Source organism: Mastomys coucha, unplaced genomic scaffold (genome assembly GCF_008632895.1).
Source record: "Mastomys coucha isolate ucsf_1 unplaced genomic scaffold, UCSF_Mcou_1 pScaffold20, whole genome shotgun sequence".
Classification (NCBI taxonomy): domain Eukaryota; kingdom Metazoa; phylum Chordata; class Mammalia; order Rodentia; family Muridae; genus Mastomys; species Mastomys coucha.
In genome coordinates this window covers 25,041,404-25,059,667 of record NW_022196903.1, presented here as the reverse complement: position 1 = coordinate 25,059,667, position 18,264 = coordinate 25,041,404, and the positions used below count along the sequence as shown (strand labels likewise).

The 18,264-nt window shown below is 45.8% G+C and overlaps 1 protein-coding gene across 13 annotated transcripts in view; it reads right to left on the bottom strand.

Moving 5' to 3' along the window:
- Window positions 1-3,531, bottom strand: part of Nrf1 (nuclear respiratory factor 1) — a 107,715-nt gene extending 104,184 nt beyond the window's left edge. For 5 of the 13 annotated variants that reach the window (XM_031381403.1, XM_031381407.1, XM_031381401.1 and 2 more), the window contains exon 1: window positions 3,399-3,529. The gene's annotated coding sequence lies outside the window, so the exon portion shown is untranslated. Of the gene's footprint in view, window positions 1-3,398 lie in introns of all 13 variants that reach the window. The other 8 variants (XM_031381398.1, XM_031381397.1, XM_031381400.1 and 5 more) reach the window with 4 other exon arrangements.
- Window positions 3,532-18,264: the final 14,733 nt, after the last annotated feature.

The window sequence follows — 18,264 nt, the reverse complement described above, 5'->3', positions numbered from 1 at the left end:
ATTACTATTATTACTACTTTCCCTCCTACTTTCTCTCCTTCTTTGCTAGAGATTGAACCAAGTGCCTTCCTCAAGTTAAGCACACACTCCATCACTGATATATAGCACCAGGCCCCAAACAATGTATTTCTAAAAGAAACTTATAAACATGTGCCTTTTAAACTGCTATTTTACTAAGGAGTGGTATAAAACTGTATTTGGTAAGCTTGGGCTGAAAAAAAAATGCTATCTTATGTTCTAATGAAACCATGAAAGTACAAACAACTAATATTCTGTAACAGAACATTTCCTTAAATGCTTTTCATAAGTCCACAGACTGGTGTGAGATTGATCTTTCAAATTATATACATGCACACACACATATACACATATATGAATATATAATGAGCATCATACAATCACAAACACCTAAAGTAAAAGATGTCATTTCTGGAGAAACGGGAGAAGTCGGGAGGATAGAGCAGACATTTGTAAAAACAACACACAGAGTTCCCCCTCGGCCTCTAAGTTTGAGTAGGTGAGCAAGTATGTTTCTGTGTGGAGCACTTAAGCTTGTCTAAGAACCTAACAAGTTGACAGGTTAACTTCCTAGAGAGCGTGCTTCTCAAGATTGACAGTTTATCTCCCCCTACTTCCATCCTAAACAAAAATAAATCAACATGCCCTTTTTTTGTCTGTTTTTTGTTTTTTTTTCGAGACAGGGTTTCTCTATGTAGCCCTAGTTGTCCTGGAACTCACTCTGTAGATCAGGCTGGCCTCGAACTTAGAAATCCGCCTGCCTCTATCTCTCAAGCGCTGGGGCTAAAGGCGTGCACCACCACTGCCTGGCTTCAACATGTCTTTTTACGCTGATTTCTTTGTCCTAAAACAAAACCCAACTTCAATCACTACTGTTCATCTTCACTATTATTCCAACATTTACTGAATGTCTTATTGCAAATAAAAAGATACACAAATGTCAGCTGGATGCAGTGGTACACCCCTTTAGTCCCAGCACTCTAGAGGCAGAGGCAGGCAGATCCTTTGAGGCCAGTCTGATCTACAAGGCAAGTTTCAGGACAACCAAGGCTACACAGTGTCAAAAGAAATAAAACAAAAAACAAAAAACAAAAAACTGTAATTCTAAACCACAAGAACCTTAATTTTCCCTTAAAAGGTACATGCTTCTTTTTGTTTCCCATAAAGTGGTTTGTACAGACAAGCCAGGTCTGGTTAAAAATACTGTACACCAGCAAAGACAATTCATGAACTTAAATCACAGGGTTGTTGGCCTTCACTTCCCTAACTAGATTACCAAAGGGTGTGTAATTATTATGCCTTAATAAAACAGAAAACTCACAACCTTAGGTCTCACTGAAATATGCATGAATGTCGAAGGAAACCTGAAATCCCTTCTATAATCCTATAATTCCGGTATTTTTTGTTAAAACACCTAATTTGAGTTGGCTGGTTTTGGTTAAATTAGAATATAAACCACTCACTAGTAGACAGAAAGTCATCTTCCCTTTTGCATGCTGAGTTTGAGATCATAACGAAATCAAGACTTTGAATAAAGTGGGCTAAAAGACTATTGTTTAGTTTCGGTGTGGGTTAGGTACTCAATTGAAAGCAACAGTCTAACTCCTATCTGGCAAACAAACAACAAAAGACTGCTGCTCTCCAGCGCCAATGCCCTGTGTTAGATGCCTAGCAAAGCACAAAAAAATAAAGAGGAAGGGTAACACCTTCCCAAAAAATCTACAATCAATGAATTACAGTAAGTCTACACCCAAATTAAGTCAATACACATTACACATGACGGCTATAGACTTAATTTCATACTCGTAACTAACCATATTTTTACTACTTTATAGGGTAACTTGTCAAGAACTTTCAAACAATATTAAGGAGTCAAGACACAACTGAATTAAAAAAAAAAAACCACTCGTATAAAAAAAAAATCTCCAATATTTCCCCTCTTCTTTTCCTCGGAGTGAGGAACAACCCAATAACTTACTGTTCAAGACTAAAGGAAAAAGCACTTTAAAGGATCTGCTGAAGACTGGGAAAAGGACCACTCCTCCAAGGACAAAAGCTGTACCCATTCTCCGACAGAGCACTGTCCCAACTGACAGGTCCACTCCCATCAACTTTCTCCCAATAAATGGAGTTTAAACACTTACTAAAATGTAAATTTTGCTCTGCCTATTAAAAAAAAAAAATTCGGCCCAACGGATACCAACTCTAAGGTAGACAGACCCATTAGTACAAGGATATTTTAATAGTTGGGAAGGTGGGATGACCTGTTAACAGCTCCTCCAACTGGTCAGAGCAGATAGCCTTTGAAGCTCTAACAACATTAATATATGTTAAGCAATTTCAAGTTCTAGTGGACAGTCAGATGCACCGAACAAAGTTTGGGGCCAGCAGCCACGACACAACAGGTGAGAAACAGTGGACATCACTACGGAGCATTCAATGGCAAACCCAGGAATCCACGAAAGCCTGGGGATATGGGAGAGAACCAGGCACAAGACCATCCTAGACCCCCCGTTTTAACCGAGGCAAAGGCAGCGTTCCTTCTGAAGGGGTGCGCCACCTCCCCCTCCTGTACCCCGGGGCCCACCACGCCAGTCCCAGGAAGAAGCCAGGCCCCTCGGTGGGTCTCTCCGCCGTAGAGGAAAAACACAATGTCGCTCCTTATTTCTGCGTACAAAAGGACTTTGCGCCCTCCTCCTCGAACTGCCGCCTAGGCGCCTCCTCGCAACTTGCAAGAAGGTGGGCAGCGCGCCATATTCAGCGCCCCCCAGTCCACCTGGGTAACCATCCCACGCCACCCCGGCGGGAGGGAAGCTCCGGAGGTCGCCGGGCCGAACCACCAGCCTCCTCTCCCGCCAGAGACAGCCACTCCCGCGCCCCGCCCGGCCGCGCCGTGCCACCGGCGGGCCAGAGCCGGGAAGAGCCGAGGGGGCGAGCGCCTAGCCGCCGCTCCGGTCCCGCGCAGCCTACCCACCTCCCACTCCCGGGCCCGGCGCGCTCTCCCGGGTCGCCCGCTCCCGAGCCCGTGGGGGGAAGACCAGGCCCGGGGTTCCACGGCGCGGAGGAGGCCGCGGCCGGGAGGACCCGAAGCGGTAGGGGAGGCCGGAACCCTGGGGCTCTTGGGAGAGCAGCCGCCTCCCTCCCGAGCCCGCCAGGACGCCTGGGGCCTAGTGCGGCCTGCGCATCCTCGGGGTGGCGGTTTGGCTGGGCCGGGCCCTGGCCCCCCGCCCCAGGCAGGCCGAATCCGGCGGGGGCCCAGGCCCCGAGCCGGGGGCGGCAGGGTGCCGGCTGCGGGGCGGGCCGGCCGGCCGGCGGGCGGGCGGCGTGTTGCGGCTGCGCCGGGGCTGAAATAGCTGGAGATTGCGCGGTAGGGCACTCACCTCAGAGCGGCTGCGCTACCGTGGGCCTGCGCCGTGGAGACTGCGACCGCGCCGGCTCCTCGCAGCCTCCTGCCACCAGCGGCAATGGCGAGCGCTGCCGCCTCTGCCGCCGCCGCCGCCGCCGAGGAGGGGGAGGGGAGGGAGGAGGCACGCACGCGACGCACGGCTCAGCTTCCCCGCCCGGAGGCCGCCATGATGGCGAGGCCGGCACAGCTCTCCGGCCCCGGGGAGGGGCTTTCGGCGGCGCCCTCGCAGCCCCCGGCAGCCTCGTCGGTCTCTCGTTCCGCTCTGCAGCGCAGAGCTGGGGCCGGGACCAGGAGGGCGGCTGGATGAGCAGACCGTGGACGCGGCGGCGAAGTGGCTCCTGCCGCCCAAAATGGTTGCTAATCCGAAGGGGCCCTCCGCTCGGTGCCGAGCGCGGGGAACTGGGACCTCCGCTCCGAAGGGGCTCCCCCACATTTTATTCGGCGCGCCCTGCGTCGCCGCCTCGGCCCCTCTCAGAAATGAGCTTTGTTTCTCTGTTTCAAAGCCCTAAGCAGATCTTTAAAACGGGAAAGTTTCGTACAAAGCAATATGGTAGTCTGTTCTCCCGTTCCTTAGACCAGCATTTCTAAGGGGCCGGTTTCCGAACTGGGTGCTGTTGTGGGTGCTCCGAAGTGCACCTGTTAGCGAACCAAGGCTCTATTTAATAAAAAATAAAAATAAAAAAAATCAAGTTCCCGCCCTTGCTTTCTTGGAGCGTATAGGAAGCAATAGGGTGTCCTAAGAAGTGAGTAGACAGTGGGAAAAATAAAAGGTTGGAGACGTGGGGTAGTTTGAGTTGCTTTTATGTCATTGGGAGTCACCATCAGATCCCCAGCTCCAGCTGAAACCTAGAATCTGAATGTGTTCGGACAACCTGCGTTTTTAACACTTCCTGAAGATTTAATGCATACTAGATAATTATAAAATGCCCCACATGGGGTCAGAAAACAGCTTAACAAATAAGGAAACAATTTTTAATTGGATACCTCTTGTATGTATTTTTTTTTTAATTCCAAGACATGGTTTCTCTGTTTAGACCAACCTGTCCTAGAACTCACTCTGTAGAGGAAGCTGGCCTTGAACCCAGAGATCATCTGCCTCTGCCTTCCAAGTGCTAGAATTAAAGGCCTGGTGCACCATTGCCTGGCTTAACTGAATGCCTTTTTCCCCTTAATGTTTTCTAAACCACTATCACCACCCACCTCTAGAAATAATGTCTGCTCTTTCCTCTTTGCCTCAATTTTACATACTCAGTGGTTATTTGTTTGTTTGTTTATTTTTGAGAGACAGGGTCTCAACTATGTAACCCTAGATGGCCTGAAACTCACCACAAAGACCAGACAGGCCTGGCCTCTAACTCAGAGGTTTTTTTTTTATCCTATCTTTGCCTTCCAAATTCTGGGATTAAAGATATGAACCCTATGCTTGGCCATCTAGGAGATCTTGAAAACATTGCTGCCTCTTTCTGACTTTGGTCCAGGCTGCTTTCTTATGGAGATGCTACATTGATGACTCCTCACAGTCTCCCAGCCACTGAACTTGCTCTCTCCAGCCCCTTCTGCACACTTCAACTTGAATGGATTTTAAAAAAAAAAGCAGCTTGTGGGGGCTGGCGAGATGGCTCAGCAGGTAAGAGCACTGACTGCTCTTCTGAAGGTCCTGAGTTTGGATCCCAGCAACCACATGGTGGCTCACAACCATCCATAAAGAGATCTGACGCCCTCTTCTGGTGTGTCTGAAGACAGCTACTTACACATACTTACAATAATAATAAAAAATAAATCTTTAAAAGCAGATTGTGTTATTTCCCTGTTTGGGGTGTCTAACGTCTAAAATCCTTGAAGGTAGCTTTGAGAAATTTGATGACCTCATCCACAGTGCCATCTCTGACTTCATCTGCCCTGTCTCTCTCGGGCTACAGAAGAACTGGGAAGCCGTTAGATCATATATATCAATACTATCCCCTCTGCTCAGAACATTTCTCACAGCTGTCTTCTCACCTGCTAGAACGTCCCATCAGAACAGCTTATTACTCCTTTAGACTCAACATTGCTTTTATCCCTCATCCCCCATGCCTGGGTGCTTTACCTTTCCTCATTACACAGGACTTACCAGCTACATCTGTATTATCTCCCTTCTCAGTAGCCCAACCTAACCTCCATTATGGAAGGTTGACCTTCCATCCTGGCCTCCCAAGTAGTGGGGTACCAGGCCTGTGCTACCGTGCTCAATTAATGTGTGCTGGAGATTGAACCCAGGACCACATGCATGCTAGGCAAACAAACAATTGAGCACCATCCTCAGCCCCCCAACACTCTCCCTCTCATTTCCTTTTCCGGTGGAACCCATTACGTAAGTACTACTATGGTCCCACTTGACAGATGAAGAAGCCAACGTTGATGTTATTTGTCCCAAGTCAGATGGAGGTGGAGCCAGTCCTGATCCTGACCCTGCCAGAGCTTTTAGATGGCAATCCACATCCACTCACAAAGCACAAGAGGAACTTAGTGTCAGACAACATTAACTCTTGTGAAACTTTTGACATTTTGTACTACAAATGTTTTAACTTTACAAATAGTAGAAAACACCAGATTACACAGAATATTTATTACCAGGGCTAATATGATGGGATGAATGCTGTAAGTGGATTTGACTTTTTCATCACCCTTATATTAGTTCTGTACAGTCTTAAGACTTAATGACATTGCCGGGCGGTGGTGGCACATGCCTTTAATCCCAGGGCTTGGGAGATAGAGGCAGGCAGATTTCTGAGTTCGAGGCCACCCTGGTCTACAGAGTGAGCTCCAGGACAGCTAGAGCTATACAGAGAAACCCAAAAAAAAAAAACTTAATGACATTAAGCATCCCAAACAAATTGAAATGACTGCCCACAAGACAAATTTGCTGATGTTTCCATGAGAATGGGGATTCTTGTATTGGCAGGTCAGGGCTGCCTCTTGACCAGAGGATTTTGGTTTTTTGGGTTTTTTGTTGTTGTTGTTGTTGTTTTATTAAGACCAATCACACCAAGTCCTTTGTATGCAAATCTTATGTCAATAGGTTCTCAGACCTGCCCTGCACATTAACTTCTCCTGGGTCCTCTTGCCTACTTCTTTCTGAGTTTATTGATTAGGTTATCAATGAAATTCTGGCAGCCTTCACCCAGACACCTTACCCACCTGATTAGATCTGATGGAGCTCATTGGATGACAAAGTTTGGCATTCTTTTTCTATTCTTGTCTTCTCATTCCAATGACAGAAAGAAAAAAGGTAGATGAAGAGGCCTCAGGATGCTCTGCTGGCAAAAGTGCTTATCAAGCAAACCTGAGTTCAGTCCCTGGACCTGGACCACACTGTGGAAGCAGAGAACCTACTCCCAAAAGTTGTTTTCTGACCTTGTGCCTGCCGTGGTATGCACACCTTTCCATGACCACAATAATTTTTATTTAAGGTAGATGATCCTAATGGCCTCTTTGAGCATTGAGGCTTAACGTAGTGTGACAGATAGCTTTTGACAATGTTGAGCAAGTGCTAAGATATTAACAGTGCAGCTTCACTGGGGATCAAAAGTTAGTTAAGCCACTGAGATCTAGAGGAGACTCATGTCTCTCTATCTGATCCCCTCCAGATAGAGGCAGACTGGGAACAAAGTTTGCTCCTCTATGAATGTCCCCAAAACAGAAGAAAATCCTGTTCAACTTGAGAAACTATGAAGTGAGTTCCATTTTCCTGGGAGATTAAAGGTCAGCTTCCTCGTATTATTGAGAGGTGACAAGGGCTGTCTTTGACATTCAAAGAGGCAGTCCAGCCAGGTCATGCATCATTTTACACACACACACACACACACACACACACACACATACACACACACACAAAAAAAAAATCGACAAATCCTTGGGCTAAACAGGTTTGGACAACTCTAGCATTGGGCAAAAGCTACAAATAACAATTCTGTCAACCAGTTTGGTGTGATTGTCTTGCTAAGAAGTAAACTTTAAGACTCTCATTTGAGGAGGCTGAAAAGATGGCTCAGTGGTTAAGAGCACTGGTTGCACTTCCAGAGGACCCAGCTTCAAATTCCCAGCACCTACATGGTAACTCACAACTGTCTGTAACTGCAGTTCCAGGGAATCTGACAGCCTGACACAGACATACATGCAAGCAAAACACCAATGCACAGAAGATTTTTAAAAGATATAATAAAAATTATCTTTTTAAAAAAAGACTACAGTTTGGGCATTGATGGGGTAGGGGAATAGACTGAAATGACCAGTGTCTAGCCTGCTCTACACTGTAGCTTGGGAGCAGATATCTAATTAATTACTAAGTTTTATTTTATTTGGTTGTATCATTGTTTCCAGGGACCTCACTGAGAAGAGATGGCTGCTTAACACAGGATCCCAGCATTCCTAGGTGCCCAATCATATTTTTTCCATACTGTCTTCATATCGGTCACTGAAAGATGCTCTGAAGTCTCCTCACTGGTGGGAATTAGGGCCAGAGATGGCTAACAGAAGTGGAAATGAAAGGACCAATGTAAACAGAGGAAAATTCAATACTGCTTGGTAACTGAGGAGACGGCTGAAGGGCTAAGAGGGCCAAGGACAGAGGTGATCCAAGGTTTTCAGGACAGAATGGCGGACGGATGCAACTGAAAGTGTCCTGACCTTGCCGAAAGGGAAGTCAATTTAGAGACAGGATATGTCTGGTTTCCAGCAGATTGAATGGTGGCTGGCAATGGGGAAGCCTGCTGCTTTAGGATTACCCTGGCACAGCCAGCAAGCAGCTTGGAATAGAATTGGTAAAGACACAAGAGCAACTGGCTGAGTGCACACTGTCAGAAGCCAGGGAAGAATCTGAGAGAGGCTGAGAAGTTTCGTTTTGGAAGCGGGTTTTATTATGATTGTGGTAGAGGGTGTTTTCAGTATTAGCTCCCTAATACTTAGCTAACAGTTCTGAAGAAGTGCTCCCTTTAAAATGAGACCATTCCATCATTCCATTTATTCATTCACCTTTAGGTATGACTTACCAGCTCAAAAGTTTCCCTCATAGCATGCCCCTACTGATCTTGTCTATTTGATAAAGCCTTGGCTCCCATTCCTGGTGGTCATCTGGTCAGAACTGTGTCAACGTGTGTTTTCTGAGAGCCAAGTCTCATTCTGTTTTTTTTTTAAAGATATATTTTATTATTTATTTTATGCATGTGAGTTCACTTTCAGTCTCTTCAGACACACCAGAAGAGGGCATTGGATCCCATTACAGATGGTTGTGAGCCACCATATGGATGCTGGGATTTAAACTCAGGATCTTCTGGAAGAACAGTCAGTGCTCCTAACTGCTGAGCCATCTCTCCAGCCCCTAGTCTCATTTTTTTTTTTGTTTGGTTTTTCAAGACAGAGTTTCTCTGTGTAGCCCTAGCTGTCCTGGAACTCACTCTGTAGATCAGGCTGGCCTCCAACTCAGAAATCCACCTGCCTCTTTCCTCCCCCCCACCCCCAGTCTCATTATTGATGAAGCTGTGGAGATAAAAGGTCATGAACAAGCCAGGCAGTGGTGGCATAAGCCTTTAATCCCAGCACTTGGGAAGCAGAGGTGGTAGATTTCTGAGTTGAAGGCCAGCATGGTCTATAGAGTGAGTTCCAGGACAGCCATGGCTACATAGAGAAACCCTGTCTCAAAAAACAAAAACAAACAAACAAACAACAAACAAAAGTCATGAACACTACCAAGGTCCCCAGAATTGTCCTAGTCCGTCATTACCTTGAGATCACAGGTGACTGGTCCAAAAATAGATTCTTGGCTCAAAGTGGACCAATTAGATCCATTAATGGAGATTTTGAAACTGAAATTGAAAAAAATCTCACCTTGTCCTTCTCTCCACCTGCCTCGTCCCTCCTCCCCTCCCTTCTTCCCTTTCTCCCTTTCTGTACGTGAGTTACACCTTAGATGTTGTGGGAGGTGCAGTCAGAGACCATTTTCTACCCAAATAACTGAGAAATGGGAAGTCTATCAGTTCAGAAGAGTGAGGCAGAAGTACAGAGAGAGGGAGCCCGGGGAGAGGGGAAGAGGCTTCCTGCTTCATTGTCAATTCCACTGGACTTTAAAGTCACACAGGAGACATCTTACTGGACATGACTGTGGGAGCATCTCCAAAGAGGTTTACTGAGGGAGACCAGCCCAGCCTGAATGTTAACAACACCACTTCATGGGCTAGGTACTGGACCAATAAAAAGGAGAAAACAAGGCAAACACCAGTCCTTTTCTGTCTGCTTGCCTACTGAGGATGGGATGTGACAGGCCTGGCAAGCTGAACTGTATCCTCAAACCAACAGCCAAAATCATCCTTTCCTCCTGGGGTTGTTTCTTGTCAAGTATTGGTCATGCAGATGAGCAAGGCAATGTGTGCATGCCCCGAGGCTCCCTACTGTTCTCCTGAGCTATAGTACCCCCAACTCCCCAACAGACACACAGTGTGGCTTCTTGAGCAGCCCCTAATAAATTCCCTTTTTGCCATAAGCACTTCAAATAGGGTTTCTAATGGGCAGGCACTTCTAATGCCAATTCAATTGTTCACATCTGCTGGGTGATGAGTTCCAATTGCCACAGCTGAGCTAGGAACAGAGCACTTTGAAGATGAGCTAGCCATGCTCTTGGGGTTTAGAGGAGGCCTAGGCAAGGCTAGGGCTGAAGAGACACAGAGAGGCATGGAGAGCACATTTGAAAGATTTTTTTTTTTTTAATTATGTGTGTCTTACTCAGGGTTTCTATTCCTGCACAAACATCATGACCAAGAAGCAAGTTGGGGAGGAAAGGGTTTATTTGGCTTACTTCCACATTGCTGTTATCACAAAGGAAGTCAGGACTGGAACTCAAGCAGGTTAGGAAGCAGGAGCTGATGCAGAGGCCATGGAGGGATGTTCCTTACTGGCTTGCTTTCCCTGGCTTGCTCAGCCTGCTCTCTTATAGAACCCAAGACTTCCAGCCTAGGGATGGCACCACCCACAAGGAACCCTACCCCCCTTGATCACTAATTGAGAAAATGCCCCACAGCTGGATCTCATGGAGGCACTTCCCCAACTGAAGCTCCCTTCTCTGTGATAACTCCAGCCTGTGTCAAGTTAACACCCCAAACCAGCCAGTACAATGTGTAAACGAGTACAGCTACCCGTGTAGGCCATAGGTGTCAGATCCTCTCTGTAGCTGGAGTTCTAGATGGTTGTGACTCACCTGCCATGGGTGCTGGGAACCAAACTTGGGTCATCTAGAAGATCAGGAAGTGCCCTTTACACTTCACCATCTCTCCATTCCAGATGGCTCAAGCCTAAGGAGCCACCTAGGGGTCAGCACTGACCAAGTTTGAGGGTAAGCATGTCCAAGGTCCTGCACATTGGGTGGCCCTATCATCTAACTTTGCTCACAGTGGAGGTCTGGGAAGGCTTCATAAGAAAGTTGGCAAGCTGAGCTGAACCTGGGAGGAGGAACAGCTGGACTTGGGGGCAATGTTATATGCCTCAAAGTCAAGTGGTAATGTTCCAGCTCTCAGGCAGTCATCCCCCAGGATCATCCAGTGTGACATAAGTATCTGAGGCCGGAAGAAGCCAAGACTAAGAAGAAAGGGAGAACTGAGTTTCGGCGGGGAGGGGAGGGGTGCTGCTAAATCTTCCCAGGGCAAAGATGGAAACAGACTCTTCCCCTCCTTCCAAGGTCCCAGCAGCAAGCTCAAGCACAAGTCCTTTCACCAAAGCTTTGGAAAAACATGAGTTTCTTGGGCGTTCTTACAGAGAATAGGTGAAGGGTAACCTATAAGGGTGAGAGTGTTCTTCCCTTAAAAGGCCAGAAAGTCTTTCTCCACCAGGGATTAGGAGTTTCCCATAACCAAAGCTATGTAATTGGACCCCTCCTCGTCCCCCCAGTCTTCCCTGGCCGACATACTCTAGCCCCTCCATGTAATTGAGACAGAGTTATATATAACAGGTAGTAAGATACTCAACACTAAGATGAGGGTCTGTGACTCTCCCCAACCCTTCATGAGAGGCTGGGATGACCCTTTTGCAAGGGAGGGCACAGCTAAACTCCCCAGCATAGTATTTGTGTGGCTTGGAGGACAGTCATGCACACCAAGGCAGTGAGAAAAATGTGTTTCTTCTTCTTCTTCTTCTTCTTCTTCTTCTTCTTCTTCTTCTTTTTCTTCTTCTTCTTCTTCTTCTTCTTCTTCTTCTTCTCTTTCTCCTCCTCCACCTCTTCCTCTTCCTCCTCCTGTTCCTCCTTCTCCTCCTCCTCCTCCTCCTCCTCCTTCTTCATAGTATTTGTGTTGGCAACAAAGGTTATGAGACAGGGCCCTGCTATATGGCTCTGGCTGTCCTGCAACTCATATGTATACCAGGCTAGCCTCAAACTCACAGAGATCAACCTACCTCTGTCTGCTGTGATGCTAGGATTAGAAGTGCATGTCACTATGCTTGGCAGGAGTGATGATTATTAAGCTAGAAATGATGCTATCAGAACCAGCCTTAATGAACATCATTAAAAATAACAATATATAATTGATATAATTTGACAATTGATTGAGAGACAAGGACATAGAAAATAATCAGAAATACAGTTAAGCACTATACAGTTACAACAAAGGAAGAGAAAGTATTCGATTAAAGTCTGTCAAGGTGTGTGTGTGTGTGTGTGTGTGTGTGTGTGTGTGTGTGTGTGTGTGAAATATAAGGGGTACATAGGATTTGTTTTAGAAAAAGGTCTTCTGGCCGGGCAGTGGTGGCACACGCCTTTAATCTCGGCACTTGGGAGGCAGAGGCAGGCAGATTTCTGAATTCGAGGCCAGCCTGGTCTACAGAGTGAGTTCCAGGACAGCCAGGGCTATACAGAGAAACCCTGTCTCAAAAAACCAAAAAGAAAAAAAAAAAAACCAAAAACAAGTTATTGTATATAACTGAGATATGCTAATAAAAGCATAATCACATTACTTGAGAAATGGAGGCAGGAGATCAAGAGCTCAAGGACATTTGGGACCAGCAGAAGACTGGATCCAAATAAATAACTAAATAGTCAGGTTCAAGTGTTCAAATCTATGCGTTTAAGGCCATCCTGGTCTCCATAGGAAGTCCTAGGCCTGTCAAAACTACAGTGAGATCCTGTCTCAAAAAAACAAAAAAAGTTTGTTTTTTCCCCCCTTCTCTTTCTTCCTCTTGCTCGGGCCCCAATCACTCCAGCCCATAGTTTTTTGTTTGTTTGTTTGTTTGTTTGTTTCTCATTATGGATGTTTGTGAGCCACCATGTGGTTGCTGGGATTTGAACTCAGGACCTCCAGAACAGCAGTCAGCGCTCTTAACTGCTGAGCCATCTCACCAACCTGGAAAATAAAGTTTATACAGCCTATTGATGCTGTGCCATGGTGGTTCAAGGTACAAATGTCTATCATGTTCCCACAACTGTGAAACCACCTCATGATGGGTTTCTTAGAGTATGTCCATCATTACAAGATGTATGAGACTGTATGCTCCTAAAGATATGTACATAAAGTACATACAATGATCTGTTAAGATAGAAAATTGGTATCTAGAGGTCATTAGTGGGAGAGGGTCTTTTCAGAGTTTATCATTTGAATATTTGGATCCTTGAAGCATTTGGATACATCACCTAACAAAAACCAATTCCTGAACATTACCTCAACAAATTAATACCCAATCCCAAAGATGACAATAAGCCACTAGCAGATGGCAAAAGCTGTCAGTAGAAATAAAGAACTCAAGAAGAGAGGTTCCTTTGAGAAAAAGAACAATGTATTGGACAGGGCCTGCGAATGCCAGCTGGCTTCCTACAGGTGAAGACCAGAATGCAGTGTGAGACTTAGAGACACTTTTGAAGGCCGTAGGCCAGAACTGTTTCTAAAATGGTGGAAACAGATGTCAGAATTCATGGTGGAGGAGCGTGGAGGCAGCTACAGTAGACTGTAAGGAGCAGCCAAAGCCCTGAGCTGGTGAAGTTCTGAGTGAATGACATGGCCAGGCCAGTTGGGAACTCCAAGACCAGTTGAACTATGGGAAACTGGCAAAGCAAGAACCCACAGAAGCCAGGCTCAAGAGGAGCAGCAAAGCTTCCCTTAGGAGTCAAGAGTATGAGGGTTTATGAACTGTTCATCGGTGTATTCCTCCTCTAGGATGTTTAGAGCTGCAAACTGATCCCTCCAGAGACCTCCTACAGACTAGCTAGTCCTTCCCCAGTGCTGTACCAGTGTGCTCCAGAGCCCTACCTGACCCCAGCTGCCCTACACACATGTCTTATGTGTCTGTCCTCTATGCATTCTCTTGCTGCCCCTAGCCAGGAGTCTAGGACCCAAGCTATGAGGGTCAAGGTGATTCCTTCAGGAGTGGTAGGGTAAATTAATAATGGAGTTAGGAGAGAGAGAAAGCTTGTGGTCATAGCAGACCACACACAGATTTAACTCTGTAGGCTTCTGGAAAAGAGTCAGTACAAAGAGGAAAGGTTGGAGAGAGAAGAGGAAGGGGGAAGGGTGGAGGGTGTGAAAGTGTTGAGAGAGCCTCTAACCTATTGGCTGAAAGGGGGCCCAACAGTCCACAGATTTCTCAGGAGCCACAGTGAAGGTTAGAGCAGGCTTTGCATAAGGAAAGCCTGAAGGGCAGTCAGAGGGTGGACCACTGGTGCTGGGAGCCCAGTAAGGATTAGGACCCACTTTCTACACAGCCCACAAACATCTGGGTGGCCAGGGAAGTTTTAGTTTGGGAGTACCCGCTGAACCCAAGGCCTTGGGAGTACCCGCTGAACCCAAGGCCTCACTCATGCTAGCTCTAGCACTGAGCTATGTTTCCAGCTACGGTAAACAGTCTTGTGGGGGTTTTTTGTTTGTGATTAGTTGTATTTATTTTCTTTTATTTCGAGACAGGGTCTCTCACTTAGTTCTGACCATCCTGGGAATCACTATGTAGAGTAGGCCAGGCTAAGCTCAAAGTCAAAGAGATCAACCTGCATGTAACAATTTTTTTTTTTTTTTATTTTCACTTGTTAGTTTAGACTGGCCTCAAACACTGAAACCTCCCCACCTCAGCCCAGCCTTAACTTCTAAATAGAAGGGATTTTATGCCTGTGCCACTATGCCTGGCTCTGCTTGTCTGGGACTGTAGTTTTTCAACAATCAACCTCTGAAAGTTTGTGTTTGTCAATCTGTTGGGAAAAACCTTCAGTCCAGCACTCAGGAGGCAGAGGCAGGTGGATCTCTCTAAATTCAAAACCTGCCTGGTCTACATAGAGTGCTCCAGACCAGCCAAGGCTGCATCTGAGACCCTGCCTCAAAAAATAAAAAAACAATAACCAGGACATCCAAGACTATACAGAGAAACCCTGTCTCGAAAAAAACCAAACCAAACCAAAACAAACCAAAACAAAAAAACAATAAAACCCCCAAGTTGTCCTCTGACCTCCACATGCATGCCATGGCATATGAACACTGTCCCCACTGAACACATGCACGCACACACACACACACACACACACACACACACACGCACACGCACCATGCACACACAGACACATATACACTAATAAAAAAACTTTTCTCTAAAACTTCCTTTAAATTGTGGTGAAAAGCCACGTATTAGGGCTCTAGAGTTAGTGCTCCTGCACATGGCTTCCACAACGAAAAATTATTTCTCTAGACGCTAGAGATCAGAAGTCAAAAGCAAGGTGCTATCGGGCTTGCTTTTTTCTGAGGCCTCTCTTCTTGGGCTGAGACGTGGCCCTCCCATTATGTGTGAGCGTATGCTATCTCTCTCAGTCTTTTTTTTCCATACTCTCCCCAACCCCTCCCCCCTTTTAAAGATAGGTTTCATGTATCCTCAGACTGGCCTCCAGCTTGACAGATAGCAGAGAATGACCTTGAGGGTTTTTTAAAGATTTATTTCCTTATTATATGTAGGTACACTATAGCTGTCTTCAGACACTCAGTGACACCTTCAGAAAAGGGCCTCAGATCTTGTTATGCATGGTTGTGAGCCACCATGTGGTTGCTGAGATTTGAATTCAGGACCTTTGGAAGAGCAGTCAGTGCTCTTAACCACTGAGCCATCTCTCCAGCCCCTGATCTGAATCTTAAGGATGGAAAACACAGGCATTTAATTAGAGGTGAAAAGATACACATTTTTAATCCAGATCTTGAGGCTGGAAAACACCAGAAGCCTATGAGGATATGGAAGAAGGAAGCTTTTGTTCTTTGCCTGCCTGCCCAGCACATCCATTCCTTCACTGCATTGGAACCCACTTCTTCAGGATTCCAGCATGTACTGAAGACCAGCTGAGACATCCAGCCCTGTGAACAGAGCAACCACTGGATTCATGGACTTTATACTCAGAGCTAGCTATTGGTGGGTTAGCTGTACTGCAGTCTGTAAGTCATTCCAATAAATTCTCTTTATATATATTTAAGAAGGGATTCATTCCATATGTTCTGTGACTCTAGAAAACCCTGAGTAATACATGTGGTTATAAACAACCTTAATCCCAATACTTAAGAGACAGAGGCAGGCAGATCTCTGAGTTTCAAGGCCAGCCTGGTCTACATAGTGTATTTCAGTCTGTTCACAGCAGTAAAACCCTAAGACACACATAAAATAAAATACATTTTTTTTTTTTTTTTTTGGTTTTTCCGAGACAGGGTTTCTCTGTGTAGCCCCTGGCTATCCTGGAACTCACTCTGTAGAACAGGCTGGCCTCGAACTCAGAAATCCGCCTGCCTCTGCTTCCCAAGTGCTGGGATTATAGGCGTGAGCCACCACCACTTGCACATAAGATAAAATACATTTAATAATAAAGAACAGATACCAAGTGTCCATTTACCCCTTATTATTACTTTATTTTTTCCTCATTGATGAATTCCTGATGCAGATATGGTCTGTGTATTTTGACCGACTGGGTTTCCTTTCAAATCTCTCATCTCTTTTCACGTATAGTTTCCTCTATCTTGTATTTCCGTACAATTCTTTTTGTCACTGGAGAAACTGACAAATGGCATTGGAGAGCTTCACATAATTGGGATTTTGCTGATTGCACCTCCTTTAGGTCTACAGACTTGATCTGATTTTTGTTCAAAGGTCTGGGTGGAGCAAGATTACTTCCTTGGTGCTGTGTGCCTTCCTCAGCCAGAATATAACACCAAGCTTTGGTGTTAAACAGTAGCTTCATTAACACTTCATAGAGGGCTTGTGAGATGGCTCAGCAGGTAAAGGGGTTTGCCACCAAGCCTGAAGACAAGATCCTCAGAACCCACAAGCTAGAAGGATAGGATTGCATTGATCCTGTGGGCTGTCCTCTGACCCTACACAAGCACTATGGCATAACTGTGACCATGGGTACACAGTAAGTATACAAAAAGCCAACAGGAGCCTGTTGTTGGAAGCCTTTCATCCCAGCACTGGCAGTATCTCTTTGAGTTTGAGGCCCAGCCTGGTCTACAGAGCTAGTTCCAGGACAGCCAGGACTGTACAGAGAGAAATCTTGTCTCAAAAAAAAAAAAAAAAAAAACAAAACAAAACCCAACCTAAACAAACAGACAAACAAGACACAAAACAAAACAAAACAAAAAAAAAAATTAAGGGACACATAGTCTTTACTTTCCTTGGGAGGTACAGTGATCTCGACTCTCAGTCTCCTGGTTCAAGTAGGACAGCCCTCACCCCTAAGGAGTAGTTTTGTAGTTTAGTAGTTCTGAGACTAGGTGCCTAAACAAAATTACTGGCCAGAGTCCCTTCTCCCCTCACCTCACGAATGAACTCACTGTAGAAATGAGTTTCTTTATTGGATGGCACGCACACGCTTTTCCTGGAGAGCAGAAAGGAATCCGATCCGCCTCTAGATAGATCTCTGGCTTCTTCCTCTTTGGATTCAATCAATGGTGGATCAAAATACGCAGAAAAACAGAATTTGCATCTGTATTGAACATATATATGTACTTTTCTGGCTCATTACTGTCCAAAATATACAGTCTAACTGCTCTCTACAGCATTTGCCTTGCACTAGGGATTGTACATGCTACTTTTCTGTTGGAATAAAATAGTATAACCAAGGCAGCTCACCGAAGGACAGGTTTATCTGGGCTTCTGGTTCCAAAGGTCCAAGAGCCATAGAGCTGCAGAGGTGGCTCAGCAGGTAAGAGCACACAGAGAACCTGGAATTTAGCTCCTAACACCTACCTGTTGACTCTCAACTCTCTGTAGCTCCTGTTTCAGGTACTCTGAGGCCCTATTCTTACCTCCTCTAGCATTGCATGCACACAGTACAGTTACATGCATGCAAGCAAAACACAGAATAAAAATTAATTGATCTTTCTAAAAGAAGAGACTGCATCAGCACCACATTGGGGAAGCACGGCAGCAGGCAGGCATAGTGACTGATCTGACAGCTAAGACCTGAGAGTTCACACCTCAAGGCAGAGAAACGCCAAGTGGAATAGCCAGAGGCTTTGAACGCTTAGAGCCCACCTCCAGTGATGAACTTCCTCCAGGACGGCAATGCCCCCTAACCCCTCCCAAACAGTCACCTAACTGGCACCTCAATGCAGGGGTTATAGGAACATCTCATTCAAATCACCACAATAAGTAATCTAGAGATGATTCAAAGTGTATGGGAGGTCTTAGAACCAATTTGAACCATTTTCTAAAAGGGATTTGAGAGCATTAGTAGAGTTTAGGATTCATGGGGGATCCTGGAACAAGACCCCTGTGCATATTGAGGGATAGTTGTACTAACTGTTTTCATGTTATTGCTAGTACTTAGTAGATACCTACTGTGGGCCTAGCTACTGTGAAACAATTCCTAGCTCAGATTC